The following is a 26,704-nucleotide window of genomic DNA, read 5'->3' on the forward strand; positions in this document are numbered from 1 at the left end:
GAGTAACTCTGAAAATAAGCACAATGCACAAAATAGTAAAATCATCCAGACCTCAGGAGAAAAGGCTGAAGACAAAAGGTTGAAGATAAATAATATAAAAATAAAAAAGGATACCTGTGAGCTGGAATAATGTGACCAGGCTGAAGTCGAGAAATTTAGTCACGGGTGATTAAAGGTAGTGGAAATTGTTTAGTACAAATTTAGACTTAAATTAAGACATTTTTGGTGTTTTTTGGCGTTTTTGAGCAGGTTTGAATTCAACTCATCTGAACTATTTCAGTCAGAAGTTTGCTAGAAGGTCGCACCATTTACTTGAGAGGTAAGACAAGGGCACAGACACATGAAAAAGTCAAGATGTGGTGACAAAAATACACAGATGTTAAGAAAAGTATGCAATACTTACCATACAGAGCAATACAGAGCATTATGGCCTTTTTTCCCCTAACTAACATTCCCTTCTGACCAGGTACATGCACAAGTATTTTAACATGTTTGTAAAGGCTGAATGGAACATTCTGAAAATAGACACTGGTTCAGGCCATGGTGATTTTGGGTCTCAGTCTCAGTCTCAGTCATTAACCGTGAAATAAGTCAAAATGGCCAATTGCTTAATATTACCTTATTATGCTGCACTGTGGCTGGCCTTTCAAATTCCTCTTTGAAGTTGCTTTGTTACAATTCGCTGAGCATGGTGTAACTTCACTTAGATGCTTACTTAATAGCACAAAGATATGAGAGCTCAAGAACAATATTTTCACTTTCAGCTAAAAGCTAGTCATTCATCACTGAATCAAAGTGATGAAGTGCACTGAAACCAAACTGGGACCATTACTAACAAATACATTAACTATAACGCTACATTTTTTCCATTAGTCATGTAGAATAACGTTTAAGGCTGAGTCTGTAACTGGAATGAAAGTCAAAACCAGCTTGAACAACATGCTGAAGACATGAAAAATGGACACTGATAAAATTATATGAAAATAGGTAGAAGTGTGGTCTGCAGAGACATTATGAAGCTATTCTGCTGATGCATAGGCTGCTAAGTCTGATCAGCTTGGAGGGTCTACTCTCTGAAAATGAAAGCCATTACAATGGAGCGGCGTGATTTATAATGAAGTTTTCAAATTCTTTACATTTCTCAAGGTTGAAGGTTCAACATTTAACCATCCAGAATTCATTCAGCTCATTAAAACTTTATTTAAATTAAACTGAACTATACAGAAAAGTAACTTAAATGGAATAAGATTTTCTCATTTGGTCTTTTAAATTATTACAGTGAACATGTGTTTGATGCAGAAATATCCTCTTTTTCATGGACTATTAAATGTTTTTCTGCTTAAAAATTTTGAGCCCTGAATGGCAGAAAAATCACAATTCTGTCTACATTTAAATGAGACATCATTGTTACAAAGGAGGAAATGGATTCAATAAATTTGGCAGCTTAAATGTGACAAAAAAATGTGACAAATATAAAGTGACGACACAGCCTCCAGGTTGGAAAGCAGCTTGTGGAATGAAAAAAAACAAACTACTGTACAATATTACTATATCCTGTACAAGGAAAATGAAAGATGAATGCTCTCTCACAAGTATCATCATCTATCAGCTATCTATCCTTGTGCAAGTTACTTGATCCCCACAGTTGAACTACTCAGTGGCCAAAAACAGAATATTCTAGTTGGACAGAATGAATCCAATTGTGTTGAACAATGTCAAATTATAGTGTCGCTCACTCCTCATTTAATCTAAGTATAAAACAACATGGAGACAGGATTATTTTAAAACCACAGTGGTCCTAAATGATTGTGTCGAACTGCTGTAGTTTGATCTCCTACCACTGAGTGGCGCTACAGTCTAACAATAACTTCAGCAACAACACAAACGGCATAAAGTTTGGCAGGAGAAACAGTGTCTAAAGGCCTCATTGTCAGAGCCTGAAGACATGCAGAGAGACAGGTAGGCACTGCCTTTCAGATACTATATCTGGACAAAGAATGTTTATATAGACACATTTTAACCAAATATTATACAATAAAGTGTTCAAGCTATAATTGATCCAATAAATGATATTATGTTGTGCATTTTAGATAAGCCCGAAAACCGGACCTACTGATCTGATTGGGGCTCAGTAGTCCACATAGTTCCAAAATAGAGTTCATATTGTTTTTTTATCACTAAGAAATTTCCAGATATTAAAAATATTATATACTTTCAAAGTGTTAGTATAAAAAGAAAAAAGTAGATTTCTTTTTACCAATCACTTTTGCGTCACATTTTTTTGCAATATTCATCTCATTATTCTGTTCATGTTATTGTTGCAAACTATCCAGGAAATAAAAGCTTAATTCAATATTGTTTTAGGTTTTGGTTTCACAAGAAATTTTTAAAAATATGGTGTTTTTATTTTATTCCATTTCAGTTCACATTTCTGAGCACTTTTAAAACAAGTAATGTTGTTTTATGTCTGATTGCATAATTCATCATACAATACAAGTAACATTGTGGCTTGTTTTACTCACTTTTATGATGTGGGATAAAGAACAGTTCTAATCATTTTTGTTTGCATAAGTCATTTCAATATATATTGATTCAGCACTGTTGGTTTAGAGTTAAGATTAAATAAAAGTGGATTTTTCTAAATGTAATGTGTCGCTTTGAAATATATGAAGTGAAATGTTTGATAAAATAAACAATTAAAAAATATTTAATGATGAAACAGAGCAAATTAAATTAATATAGTCAGCTCCTTAAAATAAACATATTACATAGACTGGCCTAACTGGTGGAAAGGGATTCTTATTTCGGCAAAAGTTGGACAACATCCATGTTAGGTTACACAAATATCCAGCTGGTGTTTCTGGGAAGATATGGGCCAGTATATAACCCTAATTCAATTGGACACTTAACATGTGATAAAATCAATCAATACAAATAAATAGAACATGAAATAAACCAAATACATGGACTTACTGTGTGTTAAGAATGATGTCTTGAATTTTGATAATACCCTTTTTAATAAAAAACATGAAACAGTTAATGCAAAACCTCTTTAGATAATATAATTAAATGCTTCAAATCAATATTAATTAGATAATATTAATAATCACAGAGCAAAGTTTGTTTCAATTTTTCAAGAGAGCCTTCCACCCTTAAACAGTCTCTTGACTATCATCTTGATTGGTGGAAAAAAAAAAAAAGAAAAGTGAAGAGCAAGTTTTTTAGAACAAACAGCTTTTTCGCCCCTTAAGCCAAGACAGGACAATATTTGCCTTAGCTAGAATACCATTTTCCCTGGGCTTTGGGGTGTTGTTTGAGGGAGTGGGGGCCTTGACAGGGTGCTCTGAGGGCTGACCCTCACTCTGCCGGGGCCACGCTGCCAGCCGCATATAAATAAAAGATTACAGTGGAAAATCAATTTCTGAGCAAACTCATTAAAAATGCCCCTCACCTTAAATGATTCCTATTTCCTTCCATTCAACCTGTTAACGCCTAGCTGTCCCTGAGACCACCCTACCCCCCCATTTCCCCACCACCACCGGTGCCTCATCCCACCCTTCCCTCCCACCTCTCTTCCCTCCATCCTTCCTTTGCCCTGTTGCTCTCCCCCGGTGGTAATTACTTGCACAAGTCGTTTTTTGCCCTTTGATTTGCACCGTTTCACAAATGAAGGTTAAGTTTGTTTAACCGTGGTGGATTTGCCAGTCATGTTAAAGCATATAATGTGGCAGGCTCTTGGTTTTTTCTGCACACCTCCAACACCCCCTGGCCTGCCTCCCCCCCCTCGTTCTCCTTCCCTGTTGGCCTGGGCCTCTTTTGGGGGGGTGCCGGGGGGTGTCCAAGGTTAAGGCTTACTGGGCCTGGGGAGGCCTGTATTGGATCAGGCTTCAGACCCATTGACTTGACTGAAAGGGGGCCAGGAAGTTGTTAAAAGAAGGATTAAGAATCAAACTGCCAACACTAAAATGATGTGAAGGAAGAATTAGCAGTGAGATAAGGGATTATTTGTTTACTTCTCTCCAAGGTCTTGGACCTGGCAGCTACTTCCATTGACAAATACAGCATATACTCCTTTACAAAACAGCCTATATGACACATGTGGCACAGTGAACAATAGTGAAAGAAATATGAGTCCTGCAGTGTTTTCACATTTCATCGCTGTAGCCTCATCTTTGATCAATACCTCACAGAGAGTGACAGGCACTGGAGCCAAGGTGAACATCGATCTCAGGCAGCTGGAGCTGTTAAGAGCATTTCAAGTGCATGTTGCTTTGATTGTTAAGCTGCAGCTCGAACACTGATCACAGCAATAACACACAGAGGAGTTATCAAACAGCCAAACAACAGCTGACTTCCACATTCACAGCAATGGATTGTTGTCTTTCAGCTAATCACATCTATGTAGCACACATGTATGCAACGAACAAGGAGTGGCAATTCTCTCTGGTTGTTGCTAACGGATGTTTACAATATGTCATTTTTAAAACTCTGGATCTGTAATTATGAGGTACAGGGAACGTCTGTCTACCCTAACGATGTCTTGTGTGGTGAATGTTACTCCATATTTCACAGAGAGAGCCCAGGGCAGCCATAAAGCTTTGGGAAAACAAAAGTGTGTTTAAGTGTGTTTTGTCCTTCTCTCTCTAGATAATCCCGCTGATAGCAAAGGCAAAGCCGTGCTGTTTAGTGAGCTCTAACTGACAAGCTCATCTGTGTTTGTGCTGGTTGAGACATTATTCTCAACCATTGTCCGAATCCCCTTGAAGATGTGTGGCTTGGAGCAATAGGATTGAGCCCTGTGGCCTTGTAGTGCCTTAACACGGTTCAGGTGCAAGTCTCCAAGGCAAAACAGCGTCTGGTGAAGCATATATCAAAGCACTGTTCATAGTAAAGAGGTCAAATTATACTGTGTAGTCTGTGTAGTTTAATTTACTACATTCACTTTGTAAATGAACCTCTTCTTGATAATTGAACTAAATCAAAAATGACAACAAGGGAAAATAATTAATGTTGGTGTTATTTCATCTTTTTGTTGTTCATTCTATCAGCAAATAACCAAGGCACCAAAAACAACAAATTTGATCTACTAACTAACAAGTACTGTCTGGGTAGCCACAGTTGATATAGCTTGTAACTCTCTGCCATTGAACTCCAGTTCTATCTAGAAACTATCAAAACACATAAAACAGGCCATACTGGTGCATTGGGTGACTTTTCCTTTAATTAAAATGACCATGGTCGTTGTACTGAAACAATACCACAAACAGCATTTGCAGTCTCTGGGATACATGGCTCTATGTTTACATTGCTTTATTAGTTTGATTAGTGGAAAACAATTAACAACAATGTGTTTATTTTAATGAAGGGAATACATCACCCATTTCAAAAGTGTTTTTGTTTTTTTTTCTGGACAACAGCGGCGTTCTATGGCACAAGCTCTATCGGTCTATGCATTTTTTCATGGGATTTGTTGGTAAGAAAAATATGAAAATAATCCATATTTTTTAGGTTTTTTATTAAGTATATAAATACTATATAGTGTGTTTTGGTGAACAAACATTGCATGCATATTAGAAATAAACTACAAGGCTTTTAAATGCAGATATAGTATACACTACTGGTTCTGTATTGCAACATACAGTAAAGCAAAATAGTTTGTTTTTGAGTGCAGAGGTAGAAGGAGTGAATGTGTACCAAGAAGATTAATGTAGGTACAAAGGAGAGAGGAATGCCATGCGTGTGTATACATGTGTGTCCATGTGTATATGTGCGTGTGTGTCCTTGTGTGTGCATTGAAGGATGGTGGTGAGAGTGTTGTGTTTCACAGTTTTTTGCCATGATGCACTGCTTTATTATTCTGCGCAAGGGGCACTTCACATGCGGAATGGGTTCTCTTTGATATCGACAGCAGCTTGAGGGAGAGAGTGCACTCAAAAACAGGCGCAGGCGAATTTATTCTGGGAAAAAAACAGATAGTTGTGTACTTCCCTGGCAGTGGTTGTCGCACATGCGAAGAGCCAACCGCTTTGATGCTCCAGCGGTGACACTCCACACGCTAATGAAATATGGTAATTACAGCCACATGAAAGCCCTCCTAGACAGAGCTGGAGAAAGGGTATAAAAAACAAATATGACTTTATCCAAAGATACCCACTGTGATTAATTCTCCTTTTCATAAACATATATTTTATGCCGTTCACTTGCTACAAAGCAGTGTGGGCCATCAGTTGACCCAGGAACTGGCGAGGGGGAAAGGTCCACTGATTAAGAACCCTATTGTTTCCTTTCAATAGAAGACCCTGTCTGCTGCAGAACACAGGATGGAGGAGTGTGGAGAAAAAAAGACCTCCGAAGAGAGTCCTCTCTGTGCTGTGCTCTGCTCCTCTAACTTAGGCCCTTTTCTTTAGAGCAGCAGAGATTTTTTTTTTTCCTGTTTTGAAATTCACCCAATCTGGACGGCAGAACTAACTCCACAGCACCAGCACTTGGCTCTATCAAACACCTCAGAAGTCCCATTGGTGGAAAAACTGGTAACTCGATTGTGGGAGGTAAGAGATTTAAAGCAAAGTATTATGTTTAAAGTTTACACAATGGAAATTTGAGCAATGAGCCTGCGTTTTCCAGTCCCGTTCCAACAGGCCTGTATTACCAAAAAACAAATCAAAGTTCATACAGCCAATATTTGATATAATGTCAATTACTTTTTTGATAACTGTGTGATTGTGCTGGAAACTGGATGAATGGTAAATTTGGCAGTTGGTCTGTTCGAGATGAATGGGGGACAATTTGGAGTCCTAGTGGTCTCCATGTGAATAAAGACAATCCAAGTCAGACAAAGTCCTCCCATGAGAGCTAACCTGGCGAGATACAGTAGAGAGGAATGGGGAGCAGGAGAATGGGGCGACCAAAACTGTTCATTCCTCCTAAATTTCAGTTGTTATAATAACTCTTTTTTGAAAAACATGAATAATGAATAACAACTCAAGAATATTATAAAACTATGGTTGCCAAGCTTGGCCAGACATTGTGAAATCTGATAATTTGGACTCCATAATACAACGCTTCAACAAAACTCCTTTTGTAATTTTCAGTATTTTTTTAGGCTTTATCAGAAAAGCGTTAAGCAATGCGACTCCCATGTATATTTTTCATTTACGTTTAAATAGTACATCTTGCTGGTTTATTTGACACATAAGTGAAGTAACACAATACACTCCGTGTCACTAAAGAGGGGTGAGGAGGACAGGGAGAGAGAGTGAGAATAGAAGGGGTGGAGGAGGCTGTGTGTTTGACCATCAGTGTTTGCTCACAGTCAGACGGCAGAGCAGCCCCCCATCCTGTCACACCCACACACACACACACACTTTTGCCTGGCTGACCGGCTCTCCCAAGGGATGGAGGTCAGAGAGAAGGTGGAGGTCAAATGGGCTCTGATAAGTCCTGCTAATAGGACAGTATGTGTGTGTGCGCGTGTGTCTGAAAAAGGGTTGTGGGGGTCTTACCAGCTAACTGAGGCTAAATGCTACCCGAACAAACACACGGCAATGCACTGTGCTGATCCACATGAGCACAAAATACACACACACACACACACACAGAGACACACACACAAAAAGTCATGCACGATGTATGCATGCATGCACACTCTTTAAGGTCAGAGAATGGGGTGAGAATGTTAAATGGCCAAGCTGGGGACATCAAATATTTTCCTACCCATCACTATCAGCAAACCTCCTGCCTGAATCTTGAACTGTGTGCACATGTGCGTGTGTGTGTTTGTGTGCATTGAGGAGAGGTTGGCTAAGCAACATTGTCTAGGCTGATGAAACTAGACAACTTGGCTTTATTGAAGCACACAGTCAGACAGACAGACAGAGGCAGCGTGTGTGTGGGCGCCAGCAGTCATGGCACAGCAGACAGACAGATGGAGTTCTTCGGACAGACTGTGGCTGCTCAGATAGGAGCTCATTCCCACTTTGCGTTTCTAATACCCCCAGCTCCTTTTATCGCTCTCCTCCAGGTGTATCCAGGTAACTCCAAGGCCAGTCCGCTCTTAAAACCACGACAGTCAAGGTAACAGGTAATTGCGGAATGGTTTCTCGTAAAACAGCCTGTTTGCCTACAGCTGAACTCCGCCCTGCTTGTTTTAGATGCCAAACTTGGGAGAGACAGGAAACAAAAGCTTATAGGACGAGGCGACATGGCGTGGTATTGCTCTATCTCTTGCTTGTTTTCCTACTTTATCCCACCCCCACCTGTTTTTCTTGCTTAAATTATATTCGGTCTTCATACCAGTCCTCTTCTTCTATCCGAGGTTGTATCTCTTCTTCACCCTCCCCTCTTTGCCTTCACTTTTCAGTCTTGGATTTGAGTTATTCGATTTTTTTTAAAATTCCCCTTTATTTTTCTCACTGTCTTTATCTATCTGTCTCCCCCTTCTGTGCCCATATTTCTCTGACTTTATGAGTAACTCTGGCTCCCTCCCTCTTTTAATGTTTGATTCCAGGTGATAAGAGAAGACCGAGAGATGAGTCTATCTCCACCAGTTAATGTGGTCAAAGGGCAGAGGCTGTGCTGGGGAGTGAGGGGCCGGGCTGCAGTCAGTCAGTCCAAGCTGAGACTGGACCGCTCTCAGCTTTGGAGCGTGAATTGTGGATGGTGGCCCTTAGCCAAGCTGTCTGCACACAAGCCAGGAAAACATACATATTGAAGCAATTGTCCATATCTGCCTGAAGAGTCATTATCTGACAACCTATCAAGATATTGATCAAGAGTTTGTATATGTCTACTGTCACATGTACTTACCCTCTGAACAGTGATAAGATTACTAGTTCTCTTTGCAAACAGGCCAATAAACACAGTCAGTGTAAGTGCACACCCCTGTACATACACACAAATGCATGCATGTGAGCTGCTGCACGTATTTCTACTGTATGTATATTTGTACACAGATTGTATACAGATAAGCGTGTGCACATGAATGGATGTAACCTCACACACACACACACACACACACACATATATATACTGTACATATATACTGTACAGTTTACTGTCAAACACAGTCACAGTCCATCTCCTCGCATTCAACAATCACTTGTTTGTTTCAGACCAAACAAACAAACAACACACTCCCCCACATAGTGGTCATTGACACAGACAGCAACTGAACTCTCCTCTGGCTCCTCACGTCACCCTCTCTTTATTCTCCATCTTTCGCTCTCTTGTCCTCCCCACCCTCTTTGTCCCTCTCTTTCTCTCTCTCTCTCTCTCTCTCTCTCTCTCTCTCTCTCTCTCAGTTTTCATCTGATTTCATTCCTCGCCCTGCTCCGGCCATTATAAATTCATTGTATGCTGTCGTGGCTGATTGAAGTGATGGGCTGATTCCTCAGAGCTTCCTGCTTGATGGAGGGTGCTATAGCAAATAGCCCAATGGGTCTGTTTAGATAACACTGACCTCTCGCAAACCACTGCCACATCTGCTGTGAGTGAGCTTGGGACTCACTGTCATCCCTGAGTGGAGGGATGAACAAAAAAGGGAAATGAAAAAGGTTAAATGGATCATTCAAAAACAGAGAGAGATTGAGTTAAATAAAGAGAATATGTTAGAAAGATGAAAAGAAGAGAAAGAAAGATATGGATGGGGGGGGGGGGGGGGGTGATAGAGGGAGAGTAAAGGGGAGATCTCGGGTGGGCTATGATTTGAAGCGTATTGTAACTCCCACCTGCCCTCTCCATGAACAAAAGTGTTAGTCATCATCAGGGTGAATTGTGAGGGGAGACAAGGGGCCGCTTCGTTGGTCCCCCTGATCTGCATTCTGCCCATGGGGTTACCAGGGTAACGAGTACAGTACACCGAGGGGCGAGGAGGGTGAGGGGGGCATGGAGAGGGCACTCACCCTTTTCCTTGGAAATGGATATTCATGCCTTTGTTCTGCAGGGGTTACGATCGTGTTGATTAGGGGAAAAAAAAATCTTGTTTAAACGACCCGCCCTCTGTGCTGGCCTCAGACATTATGTGGCCGAACAGGCTTCACCTGGCCAACAAATCAGGATTCAAACACCGGAGTTGATTAAAAACAGGTAGGTGATGGAAAACAAATTAATGGCAGGTGAATGGAAAACACACATTTATACTGGTGACACAATACTGAGAATCAGGGAAGGCTCAATTTCTTTTTTTTTTATTCCACACAGCCTATTGTCTGTTTGTCTGTCTGTCCTTATGTCTGTCCAGCAGATACTCTCTATTACTCTAAAATGCCCCAAATATTTCTTCAATCTGGTTAATCTCGCTCTCTTTTCTTTATATAAGTCATTAATTGGTGTTTCTGTGCATATGTGTGCTGTTAGTCATCCTGTAAGTGTGTTCAGGCGTATGTGTGCAGCATGTATCTATGTCCGCAGCCTTGTGTTTAAGTACCCACTTTATGAGCCACATCAGAACACACATACTTTGTCTTTAAGGGTGCATTTGAAAATAATGGTCTTTGGCGTTATGCAACTCTTTGCACACACTGAGTCTGTTTTAAAAGTTACAGGGGGCAATATTATGGCTCATCTTTGAAAGCTGGGGGCTGTAAAACATCATTGTAACTCCCTTATGTGACAAGATGTTTTACAATCACGCCATTAAAAGCTATTGAGAGAGAGAGCATGGGCCATACAGGCAGGAGAAGAGTAAGCAGCAGCAAACATGGGCATGCTCTCTTTCTCTCCTGACACAGCACTGAACACAGGGCATTCCTCACTGCCAGGAGTGCAGCTGCCCTAAGATAATGTTGTTCTTTAATTAAACTATCTCTGCCGTGCAGTGTTAAGGAGCGGGGGAGACGGCACAGAGATATGGTAACCTTGGGCAAATGGCTGGACATGAATACATGCAAACGGTGCATTGTGAGGAGTATTGTGAGGTTTTTTGAGTGGTAGCAGTGGTGTGTGTGTGTGTACATTTGGAAAAAACTAGAAGTGCATGCATTGATGCTGTGTGTGTGTGTGTGTGTGTCTGAGTGTGTGTGTACACTTTCCAGACTGATCGCCAATTAAAACAACCCTCCGCTCAAGTCAAAACATGAAACTGACTCTTGCAATCACAGTTATGAATCAACCATCAGAGCTCATTAGAGGAATCAGGTGAACAGCCTCTGAAGCAGCTTCAACTTACAAAGATTAAACCTGGAGCAGAATATTGTCCCGATTAAACATTGTGCATATCCCACATGTACAGGCAGCGAGGTGTACGCGCATTATTATGTTGAACTATACGCTACAGACATCCAAGATAAGCCGCAATACTTAAACAAATACACTTGTGATTTTTAGATATTTCAAATAATATTTTTCCATGATATTGTGTGGACATAAGCTATCTACTGTATGTAAATGTAGATATTTGAGAGATGAAACCACAAACAATCCAAATAATAATTACTCTACAATGGTTCCTCAGCATTTTTATTTTCTTTCAATGATACTGTTGCCTGTATTGATTACTAATAATTGGTATATTATTGTTGAGCCTACATGTGTCTGCACGTTTGCAGAAACTAAATATAAATATGAATGATGGCTTATCTTGTAGTGTCACTTAGTCTATAATTGCAGTACCTGAAATATCGCAGTGGCGAAAAAGTCAAAGTTGTAAATCTAATTAACGATGGTTCATTTTATAGCGAAATTCATTACGACTTTTAGTGAGAGTTTGTGTCGGGATGATCGCATGATACACTGCGGTAACTCGAGCCGGCAGCTTCTGCAGTCTGTAATTTCTCTCAGCTCAAGTAGCGGTAGGTCAGATCGACTACTGCTGAGATTTGAGAGGAATAATTCCGCTATCTCCGTGTTGATCCGTGTCCTGCGGTTTCGTCCACCCGGCCTCAGGCATCTGCTGTCTGACAGAAAGTTGGCGCACAGACGCACAGTCCGGTTTTACACTGCAGGAAGAAAAAAAAGGGGGCTTTAAAGCACCGCCAATGAAGTGAGGCTTTCTGTCAGTGCTCAAACACCTACTTGTCAAGTGGCCTATATAGTCAAACATTGCCTGTTGAAAGTAGAATGTGGCTAAAACATCTCTGAGAATTGTGCTACTAGGCTGTTCACTGAAACAGGGTCGAGCTGCTGTTGCTGATGCAGTTCAGCTGATGGGCTCTCGTTTAGGAGGCTTGTACTTCATCCTGCAGTCACTAGGAGGAGGTAGCCCATAAATGAAGACTGGGAACTGAGCACTGCAAAACTCAGCTTCAGTTGAATCATTGAAGGGTGCACAATGAGCCAAAAGTGAAAAAATCTAAAAGAAATTGCACCATAAATAAAAAAGTGAGTAAAAAAACAAAAAGGGGTAAGAAAAAAAAAGTAATACTATGTTTGATTGATTTTCTTTTATTTTCATGTCATGCACACTAAGTGTCCAACCCTCATGGATTTACAAAACACCATAAGTACTGTTGCAGTGGTCAAACATTTCATTTCATTACAAAATCACAGATTATTTTACAACTGGGTCTTAAACAAAATATTCTTCCTTCTCTCTCAAGCTTGACAAATAAAATCTGCTACAAAAAAGGTTCCTTTCCTGAAGCACAACTCAGGGTTTTCATCCAGCCCAAATAAATCAACACAGGACATTTTAATAAAAGTGCATCCCTTAGGTCCTCATAGATAGGACAGTAAAACAAAAGAATGAACCTCATTCTCACTGAGCTAACGCAGCAAACAAAGTCTGTCCTCTTCTGGAGTGGCGTTAAACCTGCCGGTCTTTAGGGCTAATTATGTTCCTGAATGTAACTGTGCACATAGGGATCTTTGTCTTTTGTTTAAATTATACTTCACATTAGGTTCTACACTGTAGCTATTCTTTATGAGACAATTAGTTAGTCATTTTTGTTTATACCATATATCAACAGACCATTTTTCTTTCTACAGGAGAAACATTTTACTCCTCATCTCCTAAATATCACAAAGTAACCTGTTCTGGAAAATGAATGACAGATTGTTCAAATAAAATAAGGATTTCAACTCATTAGCTCAGGGATGACCATGCAAAATGTCCCAATTAAATATCTTTTTAGTGAGCCTCTGATCAGACATCTTCACAAGTCCATTCCAAAGCCAAAGCATTTGACATTTATGTCTGATGTTTGGAGGTTCCCATCCCATATCTCCACTAATGGCCAAAACTGAACTATTATGTGTTATATATATACTGCTCAGAAAACTCAGCACAGAAAATAATATGGAGAGTGTATTTTAGAAAGAGGGCTGAGGGAAAATGTCATTTAGGATTCAAGATTTCCATTTGGCCGCCTGAAAGAGACTTAACGCCAATTGTCCTGCTGGTCATCTCACTCGATAGAATGCAAATGTGGAGGTCTATAGGGTCTGGTGCGGGAAAGCCATTGATTTGAGATGAATACAGTGGCTACTCTCAGGCTCTTCACAGTTATTAGGACTAATAGAGAAACATAAAATAGTGAGAGAGAGAGGCACAGATCCGCACAAATGCTCTAAATAGCTGGCTACTCCACAGGCCTCTCGGAGAGTTTGGCTTGCAATTTGCATTCCTTTGTGTGACAACTTGTAATCCTCCCCTCAGCATGCCAAGAAACACACAACAGATTTATTGTCCCAGTCAACAAATCGTTTAGGTCATCCCAAACCTATTAGCCTACTGCCTAATGCAGTGGGAGCCCCCCAGCCCCATGCACCGCCTCATCTCAACCACCGGAGGCTTGCAAACACAGACCCTGCGCGGCCGGGGCCCCACGGCTACACCGCTTTGTTGGCCCCCGGGTCTATTCAGACTGGATGCACTTCTGGAGCTTTTTTGAGCAGCTTGGGAGGTTGAGAGGGACAGAAACCATGGCTGGGGCTGAGGCAGTTTAGCGTCGGGACAGCAGAGCTAAACGGACATGAGGTTTTCCCCGCTGCAGGCCCACACAAGCTGTGCTGAGATTCCACACATGCATTTAAAGTTTGTGGAAAATGCACATTTATTGCTTTAGCATAACTTCAAATCAGCGACTGTGGCGCACAGCCAAGCCATACCCTAACACTATTCAATTCAAAAAACACATTTAAAGTTCAGGATAAATAAACACCAAAACATTATCCAATCCATGTGGTGATTTTCTGTTTTTATATATATAACATCTGTGGGATATAATAAAACAAAAAAATGCTGTGATGTCAGACTCTGTGATTTTAAGTCTAATTCTTTATTGTTGTTTATTTTACTGCTTGTTCTTTTATTGCTTTTATTTTCCATTTTCAAACATGGGTAGCATCTTCTGTAAATCATTACGCTTCATATTGTTTTAGGACCAGATGACCTAAGCATGGCAGTTGTTTGGTCCTGTTATTATATTTGATGGAGCGCAACCACATCCTCACGTGTCTGCAGGAAAACCATAACAACACTGTATTTTTATTTCTCTGGGACATGCAGGCGTGGACTGACTGACTGATCTGATGTTTGCTGGTGGAGAGACAGAGAAATGTGCTCTTTGTTCTAGATAGATAGATAGATAGATAGATAGATAGACCATAATTTAAGGCAGCCATGCAAAGACTACTCAAGAGAACTGAACTGCATTGAGTTATTGAGTTGAATTAAGCTTAACTGAATTCATAGGAATTGAACTGTGAGTAACAGACAGATAATGAAAGAGTGAGAGCAGCGACAGAAAAGAGAGACTGCAGCCCATCTGTGTGTGTCGGCCTCGCACCGCAGGACTCAAACGCGGGGTCAGCTCAGAGAGAAAGAGAGAAGGGGGATGATCTCTCCCCCCACCAGTCATCTTCCCACAAACACAACGGGCCTTTTGATTCGTTTGTTTGGACACACACATTCATGTCTAATTGTTGTTTTTCTTTTTTAGTGTACCCCACAAGGCGCACATGCATCATGCAGGACAGGCGGCGCATATGGCAATGAAACCACACTAAACAGCTCTGCACAGGGCCAGCGTTCCCCGTTGCATGCAGCGCAGCAGGCTTGTGGCCCAACAAGCGTCATTCTCTCTCTATAGAGATCAACACGGCCATAATTATAACGGAAGTCAATGTCCGTTTTAGCATCAATGAAGAGGAACACTGAGAATATATTTTGCATCCTGACAAGTCGCACGCATTAGTTCTCAAACTCGTGTTTTTTGTGAACACTTAAATTATGGTAAAAAAAAAAAAAAGTAGCTAATTTCGTTTAATCAAATGCTAATCGGTTTGTTTCCATTTGTTTTGTGTGGAGTTATGGTAATTTTCTTGACACTAATGAGGCGATCTGCCAAATGTCTGTTTTAGTAGCGATGGCTGTTCAAAAAAAGTCCAATTTAACTAAATGTTCACCCAAGAAAACTCTAAGGCCTAATATGGGGCCGAATGTCTTGTTTAAAAGGGCAAAGTCTGCCTGAGCCAGTCTGTGTAATGTGCAGCGCAATGATACAGTCATTACTCTGCAACACTAATGGCATGTGAGGAACTGTAAGGTAAATTACAGCTATCAGGCTGCCTTTAATTGTCTGTTTGCTGCCATGCAGGCTGCACACACCAGTGGCCCCCACTCATCTGTCATAACTTCACTCTCGCATTCAGGATTTCTCCTGCCAACAAAGGCTGACCTGCCTACATTTATTAACACCCATTTTCAAGGTCCAGCAGAGGCCGGATTTCATTCTTTTTTTTTTTTTTAAACCTCTGCCCTAATCCGTCTTCATCCTTATTTAAACGTCACTCATTGTAACAGAGAAAAACGACATTATGCAGGTGAATGAAGGGGTTAATAAAACAATTCTCCATCATTGTTAAGCGCACAACGGCGTGAAGCTGCATCATGCAGGCAAAGCTGAAACACATGTTCTCCATTTCCAAACAGTCAGTGTTGCTGTGATTCATAACTCCTGGGCCACCAAATAACATCATCCATTACATAATTCTTAATTCACATTTAAAACATCTTTATTTGATCAGCATATTTTGCCTGAGATATTTGATTGGAACAATTAAATTAATTCTAAATGGTCGATTAACTGATATTGAAATACCTTATTTATTTTTTGTATTTAGTTGTTTATGAATTTGACTACAAATACAATTAAATTGAAATTCAACTAATTAAAATTGTGCCAAAAACCCGAAAATAAAGTGACCTATAAAGCAGGACTAATGTGTAAAAACAACATTAATAATAATAATAATAATAATAATAATTATTATTATTATTATTATTATTATTATTATTATTATTATTATTACTGTATGGAATAATGTAGTAGACTACCCCTAAATCAAAAAGAAAAAAGCGCCCACAGCCATTTTACAAATGTTTTACATCTAAGACAGACTGGTATTAATTTATTGTGTCAAATTGAATTTTCTCTCGGGTGCGTCAAGACCAATGAAGCCTGGCTTTAGAGGGATGTTTGTAGTTTTGCTTGACAGAGAAAAGTTGGCGTGTTTTCAAGATTGCGCGACCTCGTGTTTCAAAGACTACTTTCATGAGTTTATTTCTTGTTGAAATATAATTTCTCTGCTCCTGAGCTTGGAAGAATGTCCACAATGTAGCAAAAGCTACTAAAAATGCCCCAAATCTCTACAGGCCAATAGTTATTACAATGAAATATTCAAATTCACACCGGTTTTGGACAGATTTATTAGCAAAAATATGAATTGAATTTTAATATTGTTATGTTTAACATTTTTGAGAAATATTTTTAAACATTTAAAAACTAATTTTAAACACAAATCACTCCTATACTCCTCCACTAAATATGATCTGAAAACCCAGAATAGCTAAATGAAGTCTACCAAAAGGTCGCAGCCAAAGCGTAGAGGAACTGAGAGTCTAAATTAAATACATTTCCCTCAAGGCAAATGTGAAGCCAGAATGACCTAAGCGACATGAATTTCGTCTGAATACATTTGTCTGGCCACACGGCTCCTTGCACACATGCCCTTGGTTAGGTCGTCTCTTTTTGCAAGACTTCCCACAGATTCCCCGCGTAACTCAATCTGTCGACAATCAATATGCTGCCCTGAGCCTATTGAATAAATACATTATTCAATTATTTGGAAAACTGTGCAGCGTGCAGTGCACACCCCGCTTTTTTTTCATCTCACCAGAAGAGGAAATCTAATGCAGAAATGGAGTCAGATTAGGCATCATCTAAAACGGCGCTCCAGTGATACAAAAGGGAATTAATTCAGAAAGAAAATTCACTTTCATCAGATCTATTTTACAACACTTTCCCCCACAAACACTACAAGTTACAACATTACAATACTTTGACAGGAGTATTCCAGACCGAGTATGAAGGTAGCAGGTGTTTGTTCTTGGTTGTTGAGGGGTTCCACCATTGGCTTACAGACACCATCATCCCCGGGTCCCCCATTCTGCAGCTCTGCTTCACCTCTTCTCTCTCCTGGACAGCCTGCTGCTCTCCCTCCCTCCTCCTCTTCTTGGGCCTTTGATCAAAGCTGGCCTCTCTGCCACAGCTGCCCATCAGGGGGCTCCTCACCCTCACCTACAACAACACTGCCTGCTGGGAGTCCCTCTCTGATGCACACACACGGGTGCAAACACACGGGCAAACGCAGGAAGCCACACACAGTTTCACACAAAAAAAAAAATTCCCATCTTTACCCCCCCCCCCCCCCCCCCCCCCCCCCCCCCCCCTCCAAAAAAAAAATCCAACTAAATCATTAATCTCTGAGAAAACAACCCGGATCCGGATGAGACTCCTGTTGCAAAGTAGAGATTTAAATTCAAGAAACTGTGAATTATTTTTCCATGTGTGAAAGAATTAGAGGCAACAATCTGTGTTGTGCGTGTGTTTGTGTGTCAGTGTACTGAGGTTAGCACATGGGTTCACAAATTCACACAGGTTCATATGTGTTTTTGCCAAGTGAAGGAGACAGGGAATGTTATCCAGAGTACATGCTATGCTTTGACTGCGCAAACACATTATGTGTTGGGAGCTGCATTTTCCACATACAAACAGACACCAGAACAAACAAGCATCACAGCTTGCTTACATATGTAAGACTGTACTTAGTCGCACCTGTAAGCTTTTATCTGAAGGTCTGGTGCCCAAGTTACTTCCTCTTCTGTACTTGACCTCAAAACTCCTCTCATTTGGCATGTGTACCCCCAATTATAGACCCAAGAAACACTTTGGTCTGCCTTCCAGAGGCACTGAGCATTCCAGTACAGCATTTTTTATAAACCCTTATGTTTTACTCATCGTGGTGGGAAATGTTTGTTGACTTCTCTTCTTTGTCTTTCTTGATGGGGAGTTGTTGGTTTCTCTTTGAAAATCCAGTGTTCGTCCCCAGAACTGGAAGTAATCCTGTTGAAACATCTGGTGATGACTCAGGCTGCATATCAGATACACATCACATGTGATTCATTATCCTGAGGTTGGCCTGTCCCGGGCAAATTGGACTTTGTATATTTTAAGACAGTCCCATACATATACATGGGACCCGGCTGTGATGACACATCGGCCCGATGAAAGTGTTTCCAGTGTTTGTGTCTCAGTTCAAAGGGGCTGATGGGTACCTCCACTGGTGATGTGACACAGGAAGCACCTTGGGCCAATCCTCTCCACCCTCACCTGCACCCCAAAGCCCCGTCACCCTTTTTACCCCCCTCCCCAACAACGCTGGGGACAATTAACTAATTAAGTGCCAATTAAAGCATTAACTGCTTCCCGGAGGTTGTGAGGTAGCACTGGGGTTTGACATGGAGCAAGTGGCCACGGGGCTGAACCAGAACAAGTTCAAAAGGGTTTTATTTCCTACAACACAATGACAAAGAAAAGGGTTGGCCACTGCGGGGAAAGTGGATGACTTCAGCGTATTTAACATGCTGTCATTGCGTGCTTAAATACAACTCAGAAAATAAAACACAGATTTCTTTCCAACCATTAAATGGTACTTTGTGTTAGAATAAATAGCTACATGACATGAGCTAATTGAGACTCAAAATTCCTATGTTCAATCTATAAATAAATTAGATATCATTGCAATTTTGTTACAAGATTTTATTATAACTCATTACACAATATGACCACAGTATTATAATTTTTCAGCCAGTATTTTTCTATCCACCTAAACACTGCATGGTGTTCATATATCTGTCTACATAAATATATTGTTTAATCCTGCAGGTGCTGGGTGGGTAGAAGTTACCGCGTAAGGCAGTGCCAAAAAGTTTAGACAAACATACTACAGTCAATTAAGTCTACTTATCTTCCTCATACCATCTGAGTTATTCTGACTGGGTAAACCCAACCCACCTGGCACTTCACGCAGGTCGAAAGATGCAATGCGAATTATTTCTGAACGCTATTCGAGCCAAGTCTGGCTAAGATATCCCTCGCATAGACGCAACTGTTAACACCTCTAGCTCTGTGCTGAACACAGTGTTTTCTCTGTGTGAGAATTTTTTTTCTCCCATGAACCCCTGCTGCTGCTGCCTTCAACGGTCAGAGTTGAAGGGGGAACAGAGAGTCAACGAGGTAAAAGCAAGAAGGGCGATATCCATACCTCTTCAGTGGGATGAATGTACAGGACAAAGGGCGGACACATAAGTAGCGGTGCAGCCATGCCTGCGATCATGTACAGCTTAAATGTCTCCCTTGTGGTGTTGAGGTCAATTTATTTGCAGTTTAACATGTAATTTAATACTGCAATTCATTAGATGAGAACATACACCTGATCCTCAATCACTCCCTTATAGGTTATAACAGTAATTTAAGTTTCATCTTATATTTTCAAAAAAACTACTTGGTAGGTTGACTTAAAAGTGAATTGAACTTTGCTGCCTTGCAAAGAGGATACTGCTCCCTGGAAATTTTTGTCCTACTAGCAAGACCCAGGTCCAAATTCTGTCTGATACCTATACGTCCCTTTAGAGCAGCTGTGATCCAACTTCGCTGCTATGTCTGCTCCCACTGAGCATGTGTAAGGGTTAGCCTTGGCCCTGCTCGCTCCCCACAGGCCCGATTATTGGACATTTCTCTTCCACATTTAGGACCAACAGGCTGTGTCCCTGGCTCCCCCCGCACTCTGTGTTTACCCAGGCCGGACGCCACCTCCCTTTCAGCAGGTTCACAAGAAGTTCTGGAGTTTCAACTGGCCAAGTGACGCCTGTGTCAAGAAATCACATCATCATGACACGGCAGAGAGGGTAGCAAAAAGCAACATCACTGTTGTCGTAAAAGAGCCAGGGAGCAAAATGCAGACCATTCTGAACTTTCCATTCAGTGGGCAGCTTCACAGGAGACGAGTGGGAGGAATGCAGGGAAGGAGGCAGCCAGCGAGAAGAGGACAGATAAAACAGATCAGACTAAAAATATTGTCTGAGATTGGGGTAACTAAATGATGCAATTCTTGCTGAGTGAGTAGGTTAAGCTTTAAGATGTTATCTATCTCACCTTTTAGGCATTTTAGAGAGACAGAGGATAATTAATGTGAGGCAAAAGTTTTCATAAGCTCTGTGGCTTCCAAAGCATTCATACAAGTGTTATGTGAGACAAGAGGAGAGGGAAAAAGACACCATGGGAGTGAAGACTGTGAGGAGGAGTGACACAGAAAGGAGGGAGACAAGGAATCTGGTGGAATGTCCAAGAAAACACGAGACAACAACCCAACACAACTGACTGCAACTGTTGCACATTATCATCCTTTTGCATGGTCAGAAATTCCTGCAATGCACATAAGCATGCACAGGCACATATATGCACAGATATACACACACAAATGGACAATCCAAGGAATCCTGACAGCAACTGCTTCCTATGTGCTTTCAGTGTTGAGAGGGAATCTAAGGAATGGTACCGTGAGGAATTTCAGATATCTAAAGCAATCTTTCACTTTCCTCCTAGTGAAGGGGTTTGAGCTCTTACTGTTTTCTGAAAGCACTGAACATCTGAGACTCATTCATCAACGAACACTGCTTGTGTGCACCACACTCTCCTGATACAATGCTTCGACTAAACTAAAAACAAGCACAAATGTCTCTGCTCTATATGCAGGAATAGAGCAGGTCACAGGTTAACACTTAAATCAGCAGATTTTTATAAAATATTACCCTCCTATCTCCTACTCCATTCTCTCTCTGTCTCTCTTTATCTCTCATTTCTCCTTCAACGAATGTTTCTTCTGGCACTCGGCTCCCCTGTCTGTGTGCATCAACAAACACAAGAGGAGGAACCAGCAACTGTATTAACAGATGGCCAGAGTCAATAAAACACACACAAATCAAGTGTTGGACACATCTGTTGTACATAGAGTCTGACTAATCTTTCTGTGTGGCTCGACGGGAGTGATGGAATCACAGCAGCCCGGCCAGATGAGGGGACAGGGCAGATCACCCAGGGGACAGCAGGCAGCTTTGTAATGGATCGTAGCATGGAGATAAAGCCAGATAAAGGCCAGAGGGGACATGTTTTTAGTCAGATTAAGTCAGTAGCACAGAGAAGAGCTAGAAATAAATGTCATATCATTTGTCATGTGATATTAACTTATTGTTAGCAAACATTTTTTTTTAAAAATGTTTATTAAAAGGTGCAGTGTGTAGAATTTAGTGGCATCTAGAAGAACGGACTTGGCAGAAATGGAATATAATATTCATAAGTATGTTTTAATTAGTATATCATCACCTGAAAATAAGAATCCCTTTGTTACCTTAGAATGAGCCTTTTTTTATCTACATAGGGAGCGGGTCCTCTTCCACAGAGTCCACCATGTTGCACCACCATGTTTCTACAGTAGCCCAGAGAGGACAAACCAAACACTGGCTCCAGAGAGGGCCTTTCATGTTTTTCACAGGTTTCATGGCCACCAGCCAGGTTCTCCTACATGCTTGGAAGGTTGGTTGCAATTTGCAACCTCACCGCTAGATGCCCAAGAAATCCTACACACTGCACCTTTAAGACTTAAAGACATCTTGGATCACATAATACAAAAAGAAGCAGCTAGTTTGGTGCTAAAATGACTTTCTAAGGATTTGAGATTTTTTTTAGTGTGGGAATGTTGTGGTCTATCAACTCAAAAAAACATCAAGTGATACAGCAGTAAGGCTCATTCTGTCTCAATAGCTGTGTAAAATTTGTACTATGTGGGACCACCAACTCAATAATGATAGTGAGTGACAGAGTTAAGTATACTAGCTGCTGTTGTAGATACTCAAATATACAGAAGAAAACAAAAGAAGAAGAAAAATAAAAAATGAGGGAAGGGTGGAGACAGGGAGGAGAGTGAAATAGAGAGTTACACCAAGAGAAAATTATTATAATTATAGGACAATAACAAAATCCTGACATCAAGCATTACTGATAGATCCTCAGCAGTCATTATGAGTCACCAATTCTTTGTATTTTGTAATATTCCAAAGGGTAGGGATTAGATAAATTAATAATTAATCAATATTTTATTAACTTTAGTTATTGATTTTTGCCTTTTACATAGTATTAACATCCTTGGCGTCTCGATTGTTTTGTGAGGAAGAAGAAGATGTAATCAGTTAATGTGTCCTCTTAATGTTGGGCGCAACCATGGCAGCCATTGTTGCTGACATGTCCACTTGAGTCGGCTCTTGCATCACTGGAAAGTCAAACATTCCCATTGAGATTTAATTGGGAATAAGCCATTATGGAAAGGCCAGCATTACTGCGACTGGAGAGATGTGACAGTGCATGGAGGGCCTGCTGCTGCTGCCAGTGATTAGAGGAAAGGTTAATGCTGTGCAGTGTTAATCCTCCATTTGTCTGAAAACATATCAAACAAAAATGTACAGCAAAAACTGAATACCGGCTGAGCCCGCTGAAAAATAATGAATGCTGAAAAAAAGCACCAAACATCAAACAGATGTAATCAGATGGGGTCGATAAGCATTCGGGCTCGGTTAATTCCCAACAAATTATCTAATCCAGATGTTGCACTCTTAGTGTAAACACAGTGCCCTGCAGAATCATAAAACAAATAAGCATGAAAAAGGTTTCAAGTTTCAAACAGAGCCTAACCCCGGACGGAGACCTTCCCACTGAAAAAAAAAAAAAAGACAAGAAAAATCCACACCACACACTCCCCCTTTGCTGCCTTCTTGAAACAGGAAAATGTAAATACGGTAATATTTAGCACGTGTTTTAAAACAGATCAGTTTTCTCAAGCAGGGAGAAGGAGAGAGAGAGAGAAAGAGAGAGAGAGGCAGACAGGGAGGAAAAGAAATGAAAAAAAAAAAACGGCCCACACACGATAGAAAGGCCTCCCCAGATTTGTGTGTGTGTTCCCGTCTGTGCGATGTGGACAGGCTGCGGCTTCCTCTGTTTGCACACAGCTCCACCAAGAGCTCTGGCCCGGTGCTGATGGCCTCGACGCACTCCAAAACACCAAACTGGTTCTGTCACACTGTGAGTCTAGAGAGTCAACAACAACTTAACAATAGGAAAACACCACTCCAACGGGTCATATCACCCATCTGTACACTGCAGCCATTTTTCATGGAGGGAAAATAGGAGGTGGAAGATAAAGGAGGGGGGAGAGAGAGCGGAGGGAGGAGCAGAAATGGAAACATGCTGGACATATGGATGTGTTTAAGGACCACCAGGGAAGGGAAACTTGTGCATTTTCGCATAAACCCCGATAAACTCCAAATATGTAATTACACGGGGTTTAGGGCTTGTCTGTTGCTGATTCATTCAGGAATTTCTGGTTACATCTCTCTGAGAGTTCGGGTGTAACAGGGCTCTTTATCGTTCTCAAGTGGCGGATCTGCTCAGCTTTAGTGCGGCCAAGCCTTCCACACACACTCAGCCCCGGACCTGCCCAGTGTGAGAGTGCCATTGTCCCCCTACCTATTTAACAAGGCAGTGTGTGAAAGAAGAGAGCAGTCAAAAGAAATACCTCCAACTTCATAAAAAAGGAAAGGAGTGGAACCCTTGTAAAATACCTGCAGCACATTTAAAGATTTCATCACGTCGCAATATTTATAGTTCTTCGATTCCTTGTCAGTGTTTGTAGCCAATTTGTTGTGCTCCAATAAATAGACCGGCCTATTTATCAGCAGACCACATGGCAGCCATTTATGGTGCTTAACAAGAGGCAGATGTGTTTTGTATATGTTTTCACATGCATGTTTGACGAGCTGACAGGCCGAGACAGATAGCTGAGATGTACAACCTCTGTCCTGACTGCAGTATCAGCTGTAAACATCAGCTCTGATTAGACCGTGGAAAACACAAACACGCCTCTCTGGCCATCCCTGAGCCTTATTTGTCTTCCCATGACAATGGTCTTTGATTCATGCACAGGCTGCATCACTCTGACTGCAAGCAAGACATGCACCGAGGGAGTGTGCACCTTTTCTGCTGCCTGTGAGGCCTGCACATGGTGTGTGTGTTTGTGAGAGAGCATGTGTGTCTATGTGTATGTGATGTCTATCCCTGACTGTAAACACAAACTGTGCCTTATGTGTGTACTTTTAAAAGTGTCTATTTCTTTGTACTTCCCTGTGTTGTGCGTGTTATGCGTGTGTGTGTGTGTGTGTGTGTGTCTGCGTGTTGCCAATTACCCCAGCTATAAATACAAGATCCCCATCCGTCACTGAGTTTCTGGGTGGCTGCAGCGCAGCCATAATTGGTTTCAGATGGTCACCCAGATCTTTCTCTTTCTGCTGCAGCGCCATCACACTGCCTGTGTGAGAGAAAGCCGCAGGGGAGAGTGAGGTGGAGAGAGGAGAAAAAAAGATGAGTGACAAGAGTGAATAAATACAGAGCGAGCAGAGGAATAAACAAGCAGACACTAAATGTTTCTTTTGTCCTGAAATTCTCCTCAGCCTGCGAGTGGGAAACGTAGAGGGGAAAGGAGCATTTAACTTGTTAACTCAATAAGTGTTCATGGTTTTGTGTGTTTCCATTTTGATGTAATCTATCAAAATCAGATGAGGTTTGGGAGGCAGGACAGATGTGATATAAATGTTGATATGTTTGTTATCTGTTATGAATGCATGTGGAAATATAAAATCAAATATTTTCTTCTTATGCCAGCATAACATTAACACAAGAAATGTAAAAAAAAAATCATTATGAAATATATATTTTTTAGTATATGTAAAATTACTGCCTGCTTAAAATTGTATTAAATTACCAATAACTGTTAAATAATTAGAGGATAACATTTTGCTCTAATATATTTGATTAATGAGGCTTTAATTCATCCATTCAATTATTTACATCTTAATGATTTGCCTCACCATGGCAATTTTACTTTATGATGTGATGTCACACAAGGATTTAGTTGAACACTAGGCTTAAGTGCTGTTTCTCTATCTGGTCCCAGAGGACAACTGATCAATGGACATATTAACAATAAATTAGCAGACTAGGCCTATTGATCAACAAAGCAGAGGACACTATGACTCAGTGAAAGCTGGTAAGTAACCCTGTATGAAAAGGTTGGATCAGAGAGGAATTCCAGGCAGTCAAAGCCACAAACTGTGCTGCTTAATCTATAATAAAAAAGGCAAGTGTGGCCTTCAGTGAGAAATGAAACATTCCCCAACACAAATAAAAATGTAGCCTATTTTATTAAAAGCTTGATATCTAAAGTGTGTTTAATTTTCCATAAGGCCTTGGCTTTATCTATTTCTTTCTTTATTTACTATAAATGTCCATGTAGAACATAAATACACTCACTAATGATGTAGTATAATCAGTTATAATATGCACTTATATACATGTAACCCATGTCTTTTTCAACAAATATCATATGGTAACTTCCTATTTACTAGCCACGCACCTGCCTACCGGTACAGACGGCTAATGAAGACTCTGGTTAACAAGATGTTTGTGCTGCCACCATTGTCTGTCATTGCCGACATCTCCACTTTATACTGTAACAAACCTCACTTTAAGATACAGAACCTGAAAAACCAACGTCCCGAAAGAAACGTGGGAAAATTACCTTCGTTGTGAAATTTCACGTCTTCAAATTTTCACACACCAATTTTCACGTAACTCCTACAGTCCTGCCCTGCCTGCTCATGCAGCATCTGTGTTGGCCTAGGCTACCTGTTTTCATCATGGCCGTGGGAAAGCAGTGGAGAGGAGAGTTTTTTTCTCTCTTTCTCTCTGTTTGGTTCGTGTTAATGTGGAGGCGGCTCACCAATTATTACAGACGTTTCTAGTCGGCGAAGCCAAGAGCCTGCGGACACACAGGAATCCTCCACCGCTATAAATCCATTAAATCCCTCTCATTAGAGCGCGAGCCTCGTTCCTGCGAGGTGGGACACAGAGCAGGGGCGCGTGCTGTTTCTCACGCCGGGTGTCGCCCTGGCCTCGTGCGCTCCCTCCGTACCGCAGTCATTACTGGCATGCTGCTGCTCTAATTGCCTCACTTTGTTGACAACAACAACAACAACAACAGCAACAAGACGTCAGCACATTAACACCCGTGACGCTCATTTCAACACCATTGTGAGTCAAAGAGAGGTTGTCACAGACAGATGTGGGGGAAAAAATCTAATCCTCTACTAAAGTAAAATTAGCAACACCACACAGTAAGACACAAATAAAAGCTCTGCAATCATTAGTGAAGTTAATGTTAGTTAAGTTAAAATATAATTATTATTGGCAAATGTAGGGGAGATCGGGGTTGGTTGTCACGTTCATTAGACGTCGCTCCCTAGAGGGCGCTGTTAAAAATGTTG

At 41.0% G+C, this 26,704-nt stretch overlaps 1 long non-coding RNA gene across 1 annotated transcript; it reads right to left on the reverse strand.

The window, feature by feature from the left end:
- Positions 1 to 21,787: 21,787 nt before the first annotated feature.
- Positions 21,788 to 26,447, reverse strand: LOC121900933. The gene is made up of 3 exons (XR_006097144.1): positions 26,161 to 26,447; positions 24,569 to 24,690; positions 21,788 to 22,766 (listed from the first exon to the last, which is right to left on the reverse strand). It is a non-coding gene; the product is annotated as an uncharacterized LOC121900933 (long non-coding RNA).
- Positions 26,448 to 26,704: the final 257 nt, after the last annotated feature.

This window comes from Thunnus maccoyii, chromosome 7 (genome assembly GCF_910596095.1).
Source record: "Thunnus maccoyii chromosome 7, fThuMac1.1, whole genome shotgun sequence".
NCBI classification, from domain to species: Eukaryota; Metazoa; Chordata; class Actinopteri; order Scombriformes; family Scombridae; genus Thunnus; species Thunnus maccoyii.